This window comes from Botryllus schlosseri, chromosome 3 (genome assembly GCF_051294905.1).
Source record: "Botryllus schlosseri isolate E-star chromosome 3, Bs_hap1, whole genome shotgun sequence".
Classification (NCBI taxonomy): Eukaryota; Metazoa; Chordata; class Ascidiacea; order Stolidobranchia; family Styelidae; genus Botryllus; species Botryllus schlosseri.
The window spans coordinates 10,430,924-10,446,910 of record NC_137238.1 but is presented as its reverse complement, the minus strand read 5'-3'; the positions used below and the strand labels follow the sequence as shown (position 1 = coordinate 10,446,910).

Here is a 15,987-nt window from a genome sequence, read left to right as displayed (position 1 = left end):
TTCGATTTGAACAAAATGATTATAATTTTTTTAATCTATACCAAAATGCTCATCAATTCCTGCTACAGGCGAATTTTTTTTTTTTAGTCATAACCCTACTGCACACTGCTAGTCAGCGACCAAGACAATACGCGTTTTGTATCCCAAATAAATTTTATCTTCTTGATAGAAAAATACGTATTGGCGTTAAAGGAGAGTTCGAAATGTACCACGTTTACCATTGTTTCGAAATATGACAGCAAATCAATATTATTTTCTGGTAATTAATCGTCACTTTCTAATTCCCTAATATCGACGCATCCACTGAGCAGAATTTATTTTCATTGTAATTCACTGCTTTCTATTTAGAAATGAAATTAATACGCTCGAGAATACGGCCAAAATTTTGACTCGGCGCGCCAACGTATTTTCTGCTTCCAATTTGGAACGCGGGGAAAAATAATTGCCCAACCCTGGTAAAATGTGTAGTTAGATATGTAATGTGGTACAGATCAGGGATCTTCAACCGGGTGTATCGTACACGCTGGGGTGTACCAGAATTGTAAAATGGTGTACAACACAGATGGGGTTTACTGGGCTGTACCAGATCCGCATTAAAATATACCTATGATTATCTTTCACTATAAAAGGCTGCACGTAGCATTTCCATGGTGATGTCATAAGCAAATGTTTCTCGTCATCCTTTAAACCAGTGGTTCGCAAAGTGGGCGCTGGGGGCGTTCGCGAGCGTAAAAGGTGCGCAGGCCATGAAATGGGCGGTTGGGGGGCGCTGGCTATAAAATTGGGACGTAGGAGGGTGCGGAGAGCAAATGAGGGCGGTGTAGGTTTAAAACGGAACTGATGCGTATAGTGTTGAAACCATTGAATAATAAAGCAGCTGGATTCGCAATAAAAATGTATAATAGATTCATTAAGGTCAATTTAAAGTCGCCCGTCTATTTATTCAGTTGTACCGGAAAAGTCCATTGTTACTTGATAATATTGTTGCTGCTCATCAATGGACTAATTTAGCAGTCGACATCATCCCCCAACAGCGTGGTCCATTATGTGCTGAGAGAACTACGAAGCATAATTGAGCAGTTATTGCTCACTGCAAGATATGATGTGATGACTTTTTAAGAGGAACTGTTTTGCGTGATTTTTTCTCCGTTTCAAACGATCGTGGATTTTCCCCAGCGCTTCGACCGTGGCCTTCGGCACGGCGTTCTGGTAGCGAGAAACGACATCGCTCCTACTTTACGGCAGTGACGTAGGAGCATATGCTGCCGTTGAAAATGCCGCCTAACTTTCGAAATAGTTTCTGGATATCATGTTCCGTTGACTAAAAAAAGGTCATCACTTCGTCTCGTCTGCCGCATTATCCCCCTTTTTCAGTGCTTCTGTAGTGTTGACTAAAAAGAGCTGTTCACCTCACATTTTTCCACCCCCTAGACGCCCATGCCGCTGCGCCATAACCGCCAAGTGGCTGCTACGACACTGCTTGACGGGTGTATTTTCAAAAATTTATGAGTAGAATATATCAGTTTTTAGTAATGATGAAACCTGATAAAGGTTGAAATGGCACTGTCCGGATTCAGTGATAAGCCCGTGATATTTCACCGAAATTTTGAGACACGTCTACTGTTCCAATTGTCCAGCTTGCATGAGCTACCGATCCAGCTCGAATACCCGATTTTGACGGGGAAACATAAATCATCTCACAAAATTACACGATGATGGCGATTTGGTTCCAGGATATATTCAAATTAGAAATTCCTCGCCCGATACTCAATCTATTCATTCTGTGAAGTTTACTGGCATGAAATGTTTGAGGAGCTGATTACATAGTATTTTAGACAATTTTGAGTTCACACCTAAAGTGTAATCTCTCCAATCAATCTTTCTGGATACACAATTGAAGAAAAGCGAACCACTCTCACTGGAGTTGGGTTGACTTTTTCGTCGTTGCCCTTTCCCGCTCATATTTGATAAAAAGTGTTTTCAGTAGAGGTGGTCAAAGTAGTCAAGAAATCTACTGAAGTAGAAGTAGCGACGAAAAAAATCTACTCACGTACGAGTAGAAGTAATTCTTCCACAAGCAACCTAAAAATACTTGAACTAGTAGAATTGACTGTCTTTAAATCTACTCAAGTAAGTAAGTAGTTATGAAAACGATCGTAATTCGTGTGCATGGATTGTCAAACGCTGCGAATTGAGCTATGCGTAAGGTGCAGAGCTTTATTCATATTGATGCATACCAGGAGGTATCCAATATTCGACAGCATGAGTATTCGTCCATATCATGGGATGAAAATGATAGTATTGATATGGCAACGCGATACTATAATCCTCTGTTTACTCCATAAGCCCGCTTTAGAAAATATCCTGGTATGGCACGTGGCACCCCACCCCCCATATTATAAGGCCCCTGGTGTAGTTGAAAAGCAAAATGGAGAAGCTATGACGGATACGGTGTAAACACTTTGCGCGATTGTAAAAATGCCATACGGTGCAGCTTTATTTCCGGAAATTAAAGGCATTACTACACTTGCTTTTATACCTCAATATGTATGTTTCCCAGACAAAAGCATTGAAACTCATCAGAACTCAAAGTATGATACTGGGAATTGATATATAAATATAAATAATACTTCAACAAGCGGAAATGTATTTCATATCTTTAGTTCAGAAAGTTTCAAAGGTGGTATGCTAAAACAGGTCTATAGCTAAAAAAAGTCAGAGTCCACTTTTCCAGATTAGGACACCCCATGGACTCCTAAATTACGATATGATAAGTAAATGCTAGATTGCGAAAGATCAGTTTCAACCGTTATGATGGGTCATATATATACTGTGATGAAATATTTCATATGGCCGACATTACGGTGTGAACGGAACCACGCAACCCACTACGTAAATTATATTCACCGTTACTTTTACGAAATCCTACTGCATATTTTTGCCACGTCCATATTTGCAGTTCACATTACACAAACAGTAACTGCATTTATTTAATTTTTGTTACTGCATTTATTTAAATTTTTGAACGTTTTTTTTCTCGAGTGTTTCACTTGAGCTGATCTCTCACTTCTCATTCAGGTAATCAGAAATTGGACTGGGTGGTCGGCATCCCCACCATTTTCAATGAACGCTTCGACAGCTTCCTGATTGTCGATAAGGTGAGTTGTTGATAATGGCCAAAACTGGCTTGCTCAATAATACTACAAGACAATACTACAATAATAATAATAATACTCAATTCAGATTCAAGTGCTCGAATCATTATACCCAGCCCTACAAACAATGTGAGTTTAGTGTGCGCCATTGACTCGCGGGAAAACCAGTCAAAAACCACTGATATTGTTAGTTGTGATTTAGTTCGTAAGCTCTTGATTTTAAAAGGTTGCTAGTACTAGTTCTAGTATCGAATTTTAAAAAGTTCTAGGTATAGTTGTAAGTTATAGTTATATTTGTGGATTTTGAAAATTGAGTAATGTTAGTTGCAATTCTAGTTTTGAATTTTCTAAGGTGATTGATTAGTCCTAGTTTTAGTTTTACTTGCGGATTTGAAAAAGAGAGTAGTTCTGTTTTCGGAATTCCCAGAAAAGACACAAACCACCTTTGGCCGGGTCACAATCACCGAAGTTGAACTCCGTCACCAAAATACAAGTTCTCAAATCCTGGATTTACCGCCCATCCGTGCATTAATCCATCCATTTATTAATCATTGGATAATCGTAGGTCGTAGCATCAAATAGTATAGTGGTGCACAGGTAAAGGAATGGAAGACTGTGCATACTTGATATTGTCAAGTTAAAGTAGATTTTGGACATACCGAGACAATTCGTAGACAAGGTCAATTAATGTAATGAGGTGCTAATAGATTTTTGTCATCTTAACTGGCTGTGATGGATACAACTTTAAACCACCTTGGAAACTATTCATCTGTATTCTATCAACCCGTGTGCCTTGAATAGTGCATGGATGGTAATGACATTTATATTCATTATAAGATCCGAAGAATGTCTACCCGACGATGAAGTTCGATACTCTTCAGAAAAAGTGGACAATCCATATCGATGGGGAATCTGTCGATGGAATAATGAGTTTCCATCATACATTGGCGACATATTGCGTTTTCAATATCAAGTTTGTGCCAGCGTCAGCGAGTTCATTGAACTTTTCGCAGATTTTCTTGCAAACATTACAGATGTCAAATACAGCTAAATACATCTAACCACAGGGTATGTGTACATTGGTAGAGGTGAAAGGTCAATTTGAATCATTATTAGGACATGGGTAGGAACATGGATGTCAACAGGTCTACATGGATGTCGAAAAGTTATCATGGGCCTTTTCCATGTCGACATGACCTAGGTGGGACCAGGTCTAGACTATGGGTACACCCAGAGTTTTTTTTTACAGTGAGGGTCAACATTAAATGCAGATGATCATCATTCTGCCCACTACTGTTAGAAGACGTGAGAGCTTGCTCACTTGCACATTTCTGATATGATGCTTATATTACTTTTCATAAATGAATTCAATGTTCGTGGCACAATGCTTATTCGCATCTTCTTCGGATTGGAAAAGTGTCCAACAGGTTTGAAAAACAAATTAAACCGTCAATGAGGCATTGTTTTCACATGTAGAACCGCAGATAATCTTCATTACGAAATCTCTGATGTATGCAACGCATAAGGACAAATAAAAGCAACATAATCAATGAATACACGTGCCGAATGGATAGTCGGTATGTAGGTCGCAAGTCTCAGCGCTTGCAGCAAAGAATTCACCAGAATGTCCCACAGCAAGTTAGAGCAACTAATGTTTCTCCAACTCCATCATCGCAGTCTGTTGACACACTGCGTGATTCTGATCAAGTTACTGCTTGTAATTAGACTATTGGACAGCATATCTTATCCCATCCATAATGTGCTGATCATTATAATGACAGTCAATTTTCTATATATACTCTTGGCCGTTCTCTTTTTTCATTTGAAGGTCCAGGGATCACCGATCTTAAAGCTGCGAAAGCCTATTCCCTGTCGGCAGAAGGAACGCCTCTACAGCCTACACTCTTGGAATATTTCATTAATGTTGCTTGTTGTTATTTTCGGTTATTTATAACCGAATCCTACCCGTTAACTCTTGTTTTGTATCGTTAGGCCTACTACCGTATCTTGCCTGTCTAGCAGTTGTTTGTTTTTGTTATTATTACGCCATACAAACAAAATAGTCATTACTGACGGTCATTACTGATGAGAATCAGTCGAAAAGCTTCTAGCTAATAAATTACCGATATGAAGTTATTGTTACGCGTCATTCTGAAGTTTTGTACCCCAAATGTTTTTCAAATGGTTATAGTCGACTTATGCTTAATGTCCATATAATATGCATCATGCATCACAAAAGTAGTCCACATTTCCTCCACAGTAACAGATCAGCAGTTGTCTCGCCGACTTGTTTATTGGAAGAGAAGAAACTCATCTTCAACTGTGCAGTGTCTTTGGCCTTTCGGATGTGGTTTCTGAGGTCCATTGTGCCACTTGAAAACATGTGTTGTTTCACTGGAACAAAGCAATTACTGTATTTGGCAAAGCCAGTGTCTCATAAATCGTTCGCAATCTCTCCGCACGTCACTCTTGCTGTGTTATGTTTGTTGCTTCTAACTCTCAAGACGAGGACGCTCCTTAATCCAATACAATGAAGAAACGAAACTCAGCCAGTACGAAAGCAATGCCCAAATCGAGAATCAGCCGAAGACTCTGACAACATTCAAAAATAGTGTCCTATATGGTGTGGAAACAAGCAAATCTCATGAATTAGTCAAATTGGTGTACGTATAATTTTCCTTTAGGCTAAAAGCAACTTGACGGTAATTTTTGACAGGTTTGCCGATCGTGAAATTTGATAAAACGGGTATCAATCGAAAGCTACCGCGTAACTGATTGCGAAAATATAAATTTGATACTGCTCATGGTCCTGGAACCCCCTAAAATCAGACTCGAATGTTGCATTGTAACGGAGTTTGGTAGTAAGACGCAACCATGCCGCCTGGGAGCAGGTGAGAAGCAGCGCAAACCGCAAGCCTGTTGGCCATTTTTGCGCATACGATTGATCATTCACACTTCTACTCTCGTGCGCACTTGCTCCTTTCCTGTTTGATTGACTCAAACTCCCGAATCCACTTTTGGAATACATTCTGACAAAATTGAGCTATTACATCGCGTAACGTTATCAGGATATATTCCGTTATGAATATTAACTTGCTGGAATTATCGCTGTGGATAAAGGTTCTTCTATTACAAAAACTCTGCTGTATAGTGCTGATGAAAAGAGAATCATACAATTACTTTGATGCCACGATAATCAGTCACAAAACAAGGACGCAAGGAGCAATGTGATTTATATTGATCTATAGAAGACTGAAACAACAACAACTTGGATGATACTGGAGATGTCATGCCCTATAGTGACATTCGGGTATATGAGTCCAAAAACTGCATGTCAAGGGAGGTAGCAAATGCCCTTCTGCGACTGGTATTGGAAGAATATCTTGTGCCTTGGATGCATTCAATTTTGTGAACGACACGGAAAAACTGCAGAGTGAGAATGCCTTGGTGCTGATAACTAGGTCAAGAGAGCTCACACCCAATTTCAACCATACGATTTTTATCAGATCAAGTGTTATACATCAATAGAGTGGCAAATATTTGACACTTTGTAATTTGTTCTACTACAAACTTAATGTGATGATATGATTGGCCTTATAGTATTGTCTACTGTCCGATGGCGGTGGTGTTACATGATTTCTATTTGCTTGGGTCCTCTTGACAAACATTTAAAAGTCATAACAGTCAAATCGCCAGGGGTCAACTGTCTGTGTGTGGTTATCGTATTTTTGACTTCTTTCTGTGAGTGTGTAATCAAGAGTGTGTAATCAAAAATAACTTCTGTTAACAACTATCCGGAAATATCCGTATCAAAAGTTGCAACCATCCAACTATATCCGAAAAGAATCCTTGATAATATCCGAATCATATCCGACCGAACTTAGACCGTGGTGAAGGAAATGGTTCAGCACAGGTTTCAGAAGAGTTTATATGCTGTTCAGTGTTCATCCATTTTTAAAATAGTAAGATTTAGTTTAGCCCACTGGTTCTCTTACTTTTTTTAGACACGCCCCCTTTATGACAGCGAATATTTCGTGCCTCCCTTATCGTCATAGCACACAATGAAACCAGAAAGTTAGCAATCCTTACATATAGTTTGATTTATGGACGGTTATGACTGTTGATGAGAAAATTCTCGAATGCGAAATTCAGATTATACACCGAGCAATAACCATAAAACGGAGGGGAATCGGGCAAATCGCGGAAAAGATTTCAGTTCACTGGAGCGTCGCGCCCCGTCCAGATGCTTTCACGCCGCCCAAGGGGGCACGCCCCCAGTTTGAGAACCACTGGTTCAGCCTATATTCTAATTCACAAAGTTTTCTGTTGCTACTGAAGTATGGGAAACAGTTTAGCGTGACTGAATTATCTAGTTATAATGCAGCACACATATAACACCGATGTAAATAGGCTAATTATTACATGTGGTGAATGTTTACTAAGGCCTTAAGGCCCCTCGTCGTCATCCTGGTTCGTATCGGATTTTCACTGGTGCGACGAATAAAATATGATTGAATAAATTATTATTTTATGTTTTGATTGTCAGGTTTCCATGAAGATGTAATTGAGATCGTAATTGAGCAACATTTTAATCAAATTACAATTACAATTACAATTACACAAAATAGAAATGCTTCAATTACAATTACAATTACAATTACTGCTTTGCAGTACCGACGATAAAATGTAGGCGTGTAGCGCAACGTTATATGGCACCGCCGAATACGTTGAAAATTGAGAGATCGATCAGTATTTAGTTTAGACTTTCAGAATCAGTGCGACAGTTAAACTCGATTAATATCAGCTATTATGAATTGTAAGCTATTTACGATTAATTGAGTTATCAATGGTGATGCTTGGCCCGTATGTGCCTTATACCTCTCGTTTTGCGATTTATTTTCGAACAATAAATATGCAAATTATGTGCTTTTGGGAGTAAAATGTTCAAAATCTTGTCATTCATGAACATCGATATAAAATACAACAGTAATTGAAGGTTTTACAACTTTCGTACACTCATCTGCACGACAGGCGAGGTACTGCCTCACTTGCTTCCCCTAATTAGACGTCACTGTTGTAGGCTATCACAGCTTAGAGTGGGTAGGCATATATACTGCTGTTGAGACCATGTTTGGCTCCACTTACGCTGTGATCACTGATCAATTATCATGGGCTCTCGCATAAAAGGAGCATCACGTCGAATCTACGTTTTCGCAATTCAAGCTTCGTATGCTTAAATAAGGCAACCAGTATGATTAGTACGAGTTGTTATAGAGAAACTGAGGCGCACACGACGAATCCCGTGTAGTGAGTTCGAATTGATGCTACCATGACGTCACCAAGTTTTAATTGTAACGTAACAGTTTATTGACATGTACACTGTAAAAAATCTGGGAGATTTACTGGGAAATCTCCGTAAATTTTGCAACGAATTACCGGTAGCTGCCAATAACTGTGCGTAGCTTGTAATTTTACATTTTGATATGTAATATTACCTCAATTTAGCTCTAAAGTCAAGTTTCCAGAATTTCTTCGCAAAATTACTGACAGTTACTCGTTTCTGAAGTTTACCAGGCTATTGGCAAAATTGATTAGCTTGAAAATCTCTGCAGCCAATGTATACGTGGAACTGAATGTTACTGATATCATTCTCGTGGTGATTTGACCTGATTCAACCTCGTTCGCGAGACTGGGGTCTGTCATACGGAAATTGTTGGCCGTAGTTCCAATTTCAGCACAGTACATAGTAGGGTAAAAGAAACAACTGACAATCGTAGATATAGCCACTATATTATATTATAAGGCTGTGGCTATCGGCCGGTCTCGCTGGTTACATTCGTTGTCACGGAAAGGACTGATGAGTTGGAATATCAGTTTAGGATGTATAATATTGTTCGGGAAACTAGAAATATCAGCGCCGCATGCTAAGTTTACCAGTTGTAAATGGCGAACAAGGCGACCTGTAATACGGCCGTAAACCAAACTTTACGCTGATTGGTCGAGAGACAATGGCCATGGATACGACGCAGCAACGGAGGACGCTGCATTTACCTCAACCTATGGTCGGCACTACGATGTATTCCTGTAGCCGTGTAGACTGCATAAAAACGACAAGATTACAGTTAAATGTTTATTTCTACGTCAATAATAAAATTAGGAAAGGATATTAAATATTTTGTAACGTATACTAAAATATATTGCCGAAATACTGCTGTGTTTATAAATGCTGTGCCACCGATGGCAATGAACTGGGGAAGAACAGATTTTTCCATTCATTTCCTTCCAACGCAAATGTCAGGAAGGCTTGGGAATGGAGAGTAAGAAGGCAGGATTTCAAGCCTACTTCCACAAGCTTCATTTGCTCCTCATCGCCGACCTCACTGCAGCCCAGAAATCACAGTGAGGCGAGCTACAAGTCGGCAGCTTCAGACCCGATGAATCGCGAGCCGATGCATATGAGAGAGTGGAAAGAATGTCAAAGACAAGAATAAATGCATTGACCAGTTCAACTACTGTCATGTCGTGGAGCAAAAAGCCTTAAACAGGCTAAAAGCACCACTGTTGTGTACTATAATAATAATAATAATAATTTGCTCCGACATTTTTGCAAGGAAGATTTTGCTGCTAGTGCATTATAGATACACCAATACAGTCACGTCTAAAGAGAGGTGCGATTCCCCGTCGCAATCTCCGTGGTGAAGCAGAAGGTTATGCGCATCGCAGAGAGGCGGACCCTGAACTCCATACCGTGTCAACTGTCTTCCTCCAATGTTGTGGATGCTGCACATGCAAATCTTACATTGTCATCTTGTGATCCTGATCTAGAATCGCCATCGTGTAGCCATGATCCATCACCTGAATCTTAGGGTTAGAAGCCAACGAAGTCAGTCATATGCAGATTATAGCTACCCAGCAAACACCCGATCTCCCACGGACTTACGGGTACGTCCACAATTGTGCCCAATCGTCCCACGTCCCACTTTTAGTGACTGAGGACTTGCTCAGTAAGTCACAAATTGACGTCCGATTATGTAACTCCAAGTGACCCCCAGAGGAAGTAACTTTTGGAGTTCTCCTATGCCAGTCACCAATGACCATTCCAGTGGATGTCATAATAGTGTGATGCCCGGATGCCACCTACACCGGAGTTGATTTGGATGTCCTTATACTGGGAAATCGTTTCTATAAACTCAAATGTGCATTATTCTGCAGTCAATGCTAAATATGTTGTGTTGAATGCACTCATGATATAAGTGAAATCTAGTGGAGTCAAGCCGTGAATGGTGATGACTTTCCCATCGTGTGGAACTTCACATGCCCGGCTATCGATCATTGCGGTCGCACAGTGCTAAAGAGGCTCGATATAATGTGCGATACAGAGACACAGTAGCTTATTTTATTGTGACATTACTGGGTCGAAAATGCCCACATCAGGGGCAAATACTCGTAATGCATGTGAAATCTTCCGACATCAGAACTTGACAATCGTCATGATGGGATTGTCATGACTATTCCAATCACGGAACAACGCAGTAAGCAATCCTCTCGGCTGTTTCGATAATGGAGTCGAACACGCCTGTTGCTTGAAATTCATCCAACCATAAAACCAGAAGCCTGCCTTCTTCTATTTGGCGAGCATCGCGCATGCGCGTTGTAATTCAATTTGATGTAGCAATGGCGGAGGGACGAATTTATCACAGTAATGGTTTAGTTCATAATGGGAAACGTTAACAGTGTGGATTGTGAGATGTCTCTATCATGAGTACCGGAAGGGCAGGAAGCTTGGTATTTGAGTGCTACATTTAATAAACAGCAACAGTCTCGACCATCATGAACTGCTGATGCGATATAATGAATTCGACTATATGATTATAGTGACACGGCTGTAATATCACCTACAGACGAAATTGATCGACCCGCTGCTAATCAGTAACTCATGCAAGCCGATAATTCTTGTAGTACATTTAATACTATATGATAGGCTAATGTATTGATCATCGAAGTCTGATTTATTGTGCTCTGTTGCATAATGTCTCACAAGCAATAATAACTTGACATTTCATGTGCATCCTGTGAAAAGTTTTACAAGGATTTCCTAGGACTGCACGACCCAATCAGCAAACCAGATGCCGCATAAAGTAATGTACCGGTATTTTATAACATATCGGTATATGCTGAATTTTGAAATGTTATGTAGGCTAATAGAAATGTGGAATGTTCCTTTATGGAATGTGAGATTGCTGAATTTTAGGATGCATGAAGATTGTAGCATCACATTACCATTCATTTTCGTATTTTTGTGTCCACAACAGTATGTAACCATCTATAATAGCGTTAGTAAAATAATTGAGGCTTTCAGTGAACATGTAAGAATTTATGGCAATATTGGTTTATATTTTGGGTATTTTAGGAACAACATTATATTAGTTTGTTAGCCCATCTTTAACCTCGCTCTAATCAAAGGATACTCCAACACTAAACCAATTATAAACTCTATAAACTTAACATGTTCATTGTTCATGGCCTGGTGCAGACGGGTTGTTGGCAATGTTACCGCAATGTTGGCACGACCTCTGTGCATACTTTTATTGCTTGATTATAACTTTCGATATTAGTATATATACACGGAAAAATTGCCTACATTGCAGCAGTATTAAAAAAGTAGGTTATGGATGGGCCCTAAGGAAGGTTGATTGCTCATGGTCATCTTGCCGTCGATAAGAAAACACAACCTTATTATCAATGGATTCTTACTATATATGGATGGGACATATCTGTGTTTGTGTATACAAAGTTACTTCATTTCTACCAGGAGACTAGATATTGAACAGGCAATGTTATGTATAGTTCTAAACTTCAGAGGAAGGCGCTGCAGTGGTGCATTGTTCATGGATCAAGATGTTGAATTATGTAAGTTGAAGTTACGAACTAGATATGATGATTTATGATTGTTCATTAATTAGCAATTTATTACCCTGAAAAAAAATGCCATCGATGATGCGGAAATATACTATTGACGGTGGTTCGCAATCGGGCTGCCAAAACGTGCTGGGTGAAACTATAATTTTATTATAAACTGCATTCTTATAGTGGCATAGAGCGTGTAATTTCAGTAGGCTGTCTTGAAAATAGTCACATACTTGGCTCGAATCATAAGAATTGATGCTCGTTCGAGATTTGAGTAACCATACCAATGTGCTCAGCCCTACTGATTAGTCATTTCAGTGAGTAGAATGTGGGAATGTTCCAGCTTGAACTTCATTGTCTTTGTTTTTTTTTTTACAGGATATTCTAGATTCCTGGCTTGGCTTCTTGACAAATGGCTTCACTACAAACATTATAATAATTTTGATTATTTAGATCGGCAATGTCTTCAATTGATAGTGTTCAACAACGTCAAGAACACTGTATAAAGAATGTCTTGATGACTGGAACCGAAAACGTTCGCAAGAACTATACTGCCACATGGAACAAGCGCTGCTGTAAAATCGTTGCTGCGTAATCCTCTGGAAAAAGTCAGAAGGTATAAAACATTGAATACACTTGATGGAAACCAGGGCTGTGAAAGTAATCATCTTTTGAACTGAAGTAGATGTAATGTTATGGATTTATACACACCTAGAGGTAACAAATTTGAAGTTGCGTTAGATCTACTCGAAATGGAAGTAGATAATGCAGTTCTGGAAAGTAAACAAATAATAAATTTTAAAAAGTAGATTTGGTTGAGGTGTTGCGTAAGCCTTCTTAGCGTTTAATCATAGTTGGTGGTCAAAGTTATTATTGTTTGCACTGTAGTTGAAATTGTTGCAACGCCTTGAATTTCTACCGCTGTACAATTAGCCATTTACCAGGCTTGTAAAATTCACTTCAAAATGAAGTAAAAAGTTCTAAAATAAGATTTTGTGCTCTATTCTATCCCAGGGGTTCTTAACCAGGGCCCGTAGACCCTTTCGTGGTACGAAGCGCCACATCAGAGGGTACGATATGCATCGTGTGATTAGACCTATATGCTGTTGTTCTCGTGCTATGCGCAATTTTATGTGAATTGACTACCTGATTTTAATATAGGTTAGGTACCATCAGAAATTGTGTTGAAAATAAATTTTGGGCTGCTAGAAATCTTATACGTAGCATGAGGGGTGCGATCGCTAAGGCTAAGAAACAATGATGTTACTATGGCTAAAGTTTTTATGGATATGTTCCAATAATAATCGAAGGCAACAGCTAATTCTGAATTAATTTGACCGCGGTAATGACAGTAGCAACAGCCTACTTATCACGACTATACCAAAACCCGATTTAGGCTACACCGCTCAAATGCTCTGATACCAGATCAAATTTCAGTAGATTTTAAAATACTCGACATAAAACTGTGACACGCCAAAGGTCCACCAACTGCAATATTAGAACCCCGAGTTTGACGATGTCATGATGCATCCTATTGTATTATCTCTATAACTCATTATTTTCACAAATTATGCCCAGCACAAAAATAATTTTATTGAAATATTCAAAACTGTGATTTTTTTCGTGTCAAACGTGAATAATACAATAGTAAATTACATTCTCGAAATGTTTTTGGAATGCCTGTCTGCAAGCTCCCGTCAAATAAGGCCTATATGGAAATTATACATTGAATATCCCTATCTTGCTGCGTCGTCAAAAATCCTGAAATTGACCTGCGACCACATTTGAATTTGAAGCCTCTGCTCTATGTGATGGGACAACATTATGAACAAGGAAAAGTTGAAATATCGATATCGTATACGACTTCAAAGAAAATGAATACCGGCTCTACATCATATCAAAGAATGTTTTTTAGATTTATGATAATTCCTATTTTATTGTACTTTGAGACAATACATTTGTCATTCACACGATCGTGCGTAGCTACGTCCTACATGTGCCGTGTTCTGCGATATGACCAATCGATGTTTTAGGCCTCGCAGTGGTACATAGAACCGGAATTCTAATTCTTGTTAAGTACAATTTATGTACCCGAAAAGATCATCTGTTTCGACTTATCGTTACTCTATTCAGATTCGTGGCAAGCCCTGGCCTAGTTGTAGTAGGTGGTAAGTTCCAAATGAAGGTGGTCAAAGTATTCATCGTTAGTACCGTACTAAATAGTATAAATAGAGATTTACAAGATATCAAACTACTTCCAAGTGTCGACACGGTCAAAATATGGAGACTTGAGGAATTTCGTAGTTGTATGCTTTTAAACAGAGATAAGGAAAGTAATCATTTTCAGCACTCAATTAGAAATATTTGTAGCGTCAGTATTCTAGTACAAGTAAGAGTAACGCAATGTATTTCTACTCGGGTTCAAGCACTCAAGCAGCGATATACACGGCTTATCAAAACTATTTTAGGTAAAGTAGAAGTTCTGGGAAGTACTGAAGTATGTACTTGAGGTGTTTCCACAATTTAATTTGATTGACGGGTTGCATACTCCGTATCACAACGTCAGAAGCTCCCCGCACTCGAGTAGACATGGTAGTATCGTCATAAATTATCACTCAGCACAAGTAGAAGTAGCGGATCACAAGACATATCACAATTAATGCATGAGGAAATAGAAATTTCATGTGCTATGTCCGCAGAGTGGCTCTACAAATGATTTGCTGACATTGTTGTATATGTTTCAGGCAAAACAAAGACCAAGAAGAAAACTGTTGTTGCAACCAAGTTTATTGCGAATACGCGCTCGCGCTCTTAACATGATGCGGTGCAAATGATCCATCGTTTTATAATATGCAATGTAAATTATTACTTATGATTGCTCCATGCTTTTCCCTGTTTTAGTTGTATTAGCATTTGTACTTTTTCAAAGTCATGTGACCCGTTTATTTCTAATTTCATGATGCACTTCAATTGAAATGTTTGTAACGGTATTTTAAAATTGACTCAGAACTTGCTGTTATATACAAAATCCCACTGACACATTTATTCGTAGTGATTTCCTGATCGATTTTTCACGTAAGCCTGATCTTTGTTAACAAGTAATAGTTCATTAGTTAATGTTGTACTTGTATTTTGCAATTGTCGTTTTTCAGTAACCCAATATAAACAGTTCGTTAGTTTATATGATGTTGAATTCCATGTAATTGCACCAGGTGTGGAGGGGAGTCCTGAAATGGTAATCCTGAGGAATAGAACAGGTGGTAAATGACATATCCATAGGGAGTCACGTCACGTCCACGGTAGGTCTGACGCATCCATAGGGAGTCACGTCACGTTCACAGCAGATCCAATGAGTCCATATGGAGTCACTTCACGTCCATAGTAGACCAACTCAGGAAGTGTTTAGGACGCTTCTAGTAGTCGACAAATCCACTTCAGGGAAGTAACGCTGGGCGCCCTGCGGCTATTCCGCAGGAAGTCAACTGGAAATCGAGTGTTTGCTGGGTAACTAAGCCCACAGGACATCAGAACAGAGAGGATGTGCAGAATGGGATAAATACATAGGGCTCTTCGACTCACAAGTAGCAATTTTGGTAGGGTTTTGGACTGCTTTGAGGGGAACAAGACAGCAGGTACTCCATATGCAGTGGTGGCTTTTGGGGTGGGCGAGGTGGGCGGAGCCCCCCCAGCAAACACCCGATCTCCCACGGACTTACGGGTACGTCCACAATTGTGCCCAGTCGTCCCACATCCCACTTTTAGTGACTGAGGACTTGCTCAGTAAGTCACAAATTGACGTCCGATTATGTAACTCCAAGTGACCCCCAGAGGAAGTAACTTTTGGAGTTCTCCTATGCCAGTCACCAATGACCATTCCAGTGGATGTCATAATAGTGTGATGCCTGGATGCCACCTACACCGGAGT

The 15,987-nt window shown here is 39.5% G+C and overlaps 2 protein-coding genes and 1 long non-coding RNA gene across 4 annotated transcripts in view; 1 reads left to right on the top strand and 2 right to left on the bottom strand.

Annotated features, from left to right (window-relative positions):
• The window catches only part of LOC145434851 (uncharacterized), a 342,686-nt gene that overhangs the window by 146,240 nt on the left and 180,459 nt on the right, over positions 1 to 15,987 (bottom strand). The window lies entirely within an intron of this gene.
• LOC145434842 (G-protein coupled receptor GRL101-like) overlaps positions 1 to 15,987 on the bottom strand; it is a 67,861-nt gene that overhangs the window by 28,919 nt on the left and 22,955 nt on the right. The window lies entirely within an intron of this gene.
• On the top strand, positions 11,830 to 15,300 carry LOC145434889 (uncharacterized). The gene is made up of 3 exons (XR_013913618.1): positions 11,830 to 12,065; positions 12,516 to 12,678; positions 14,807 to 15,300. It is a non-coding gene; the product is annotated as an uncharacterized LOC145434889 (long non-coding RNA).